The sequence below is a fragment of the Sardina pilchardus genome, chromosome 9 (assembly GCF_963854185.1).
Source record: "Sardina pilchardus chromosome 9, fSarPil1.1, whole genome shotgun sequence".
Classification (NCBI taxonomy): domain Eukaryota; kingdom Metazoa; phylum Chordata; class Actinopteri; order Clupeiformes; family Clupeidae; genus Sardina; species Sardina pilchardus.
The window spans coordinates 779,331-781,496 of NC_085002.1; the positions used below are offsets into that span (position 1 = coordinate 779,331).

Below are 2,166 nucleotides of genomic sequence, written 5' to 3' on the forward strand. Positions count from 1 at the left end.
CTACAGCAACACTCGTTTATTCATCCCCCTCTCTCTCCAACTACAGCAACACTCGTTTATTCATCCCCCTCTCTCTCCAACTACAGCAACACTCGTTTATTCATCCCCCTCTCTCTCCAACTACAGCAACACTTGTTTATTCATCCCCCTCTCTCTCTCCAACTACAGCAACACTCTTTTATTCATCCCCCTCTCTCTCTCCAACTACAGCAACACTCGTTTATTCATCCCCCTCTCTCTCCAACTACAGCAACACTCGTTTATTCATCCCCCTCTCTCTCTCCAACTACAGCAACACTCGTTTATTCATCCCCCTCTCTCTCCAACTACAGCAACACTCGTTTATTCATCCCCCTCTCTCTCTCCAACTACAGCAACACTCGTTTATTCATCCCCCTCTCTCTCTACACATACACATAGCCTCTTTCTCTCTCATCTCCCTTTCTCCATCTCCCCTTCTCTCTCTCCACCACTCTCTCTTCATCTCTCCATCTCTCTCTATCGCTCTCCATCTCTCCTCTCTCTATCTCTCCATCTTTCCTTCTCTCTCTTACCCTCTCCCTCTCTCTCTCCATCTTTCCTTCTCTCTCCACCTCTCCCTCTCTCTCCATCTTTCTCTCCCTCTCTCTCTCCATCTCTCCATCTCTCCTCTCTCTCTCCATCTCTCTTTCCATCTCTCTCTCTCCATCTCTCCTCTCTCTCCATCTCTCCACCTCTCTCTCTCTCTCCACCTCTCTCTCTCCACCTCTCTCTCTCTCTCTCCATCTCTCTCTCCTGCTTGTCAGTGTACTCCAGGCTGCAGTGTGTTTCTGCTCCATTAAGCTTGATGAGCTGTAAATGTCGACAGAGATATTCACACACGCACACGCGCGCACATACACACATACACACACACACACACACACACACACACACACACACGTGCACGCACATACACACACACACACACACACACACACACACACACACACACAATGATGCCATTTCCTCAGCCTCTGAAGCAATTAAGGACACTTTCCTCCCATTCCTATGGCCTTTCATATCTCAAAGACACACACATACACACACACACACACACACACACACAGTAGCAAAGGGACAGAGCAGTGCCCCCCCCCCCTCCGGTCTTTAATGCGGGTCTCTGGGGGTACTAACCCTGCAGCCAGGCCCATTGGTATGGCAGTCACAGCTCATACTCAACTGTAGTGACGGTACTCCATCATGCAAACACACACACACACACAGAAAAACAAAAAAACAGACAGAGACACACACACACACACACACACACACACACACACACACACACACACACACACTGCTTTCCTCTGTGTGTCTGGGGGGACGTGTTGACGTAGGATGTTCAGACGGAATTCACAGTGTGTTAAGCATGACAGACATACCTAACATTCCACTGAACACAAACACACAAACACACACACCAGGGAGAATGCAGGAGATGAAAGACACATCCGGTCAGCATCATCAGTAAGGAAGTGTCTGTGTGTGTATGTGTGTGTGTGTGTGTGTGTGTGTGTGTGTGTGTGTGTGTGTGTGTGTGTGTGTGTGTGTGCGTGCGTGCGTGTGTCTGTGTGTACCTTGGCAGCAGGGCGGGGGTCTGGGCAGGACTAGTGTGTGTGTGTGTGTGTGTGTGTGTGTGTGTGTGTGTGTGTATACCTTGGCAGCAGGGCGGGGGTCTGGGCAGGACTGGTGTGTGTGTGTGTGTGTGTGTGTGTGTGTGTGTGTGTGTGTGTGTGTGTGTGTGTGTACCTTGGCAGCAGGGCGGGGGTCTGGGCAGGACTGGTGTTGGCACAGGATGCCACTCTTCTCCTCCAGCAGCGGCTTCTCACCTGCAACAGGGCAAAGGGCAAAGGGCAAAGGTCAGGACAGGTGAGGAGCAGGACAGGTGAGGGCGACACACACTGGATGGATCAACTGGAGACTAGACCACATATATTAGTCTAGACCTCATATATTAGACTCAACCTCATATATTAGTGTAGACCTCATATATTAGTCTAGACCTCATATATTAGACTCAACCTCATATATTAGACTCAACCTCATATATTAGACTAGACCACATATATTAGTCTAGACCTCATATATTAGACTCAACCTCATATATTAGTCTAGACCTCATATATTAGACTCAACCTCATATAT

The 2,166-nt window shown here is 48.8% G+C and overlaps 1 protein-coding gene across 1 annotated transcript in view; it reads right to left on the bottom strand.

The window, feature by feature from the left end:
* The window catches only part of plekhg5a (pleckstrin homology domain containing, family G (with RhoGef domain) member 5a), a 55,991-nt gene extending 54,177 nt beyond the window's left edge, over positions 1-1,814 (bottom strand). The window contains exon 1 of the mRNA XM_062544883.1: positions 1,771-1,814. The gene's annotated coding sequence lies outside the window, so the exon portion shown is untranslated. The remainder of the gene's footprint in view (positions 1-1,770) is intronic.
* Between the last annotated feature and the right edge of the window lie 352 nt (positions 1,815-2,166).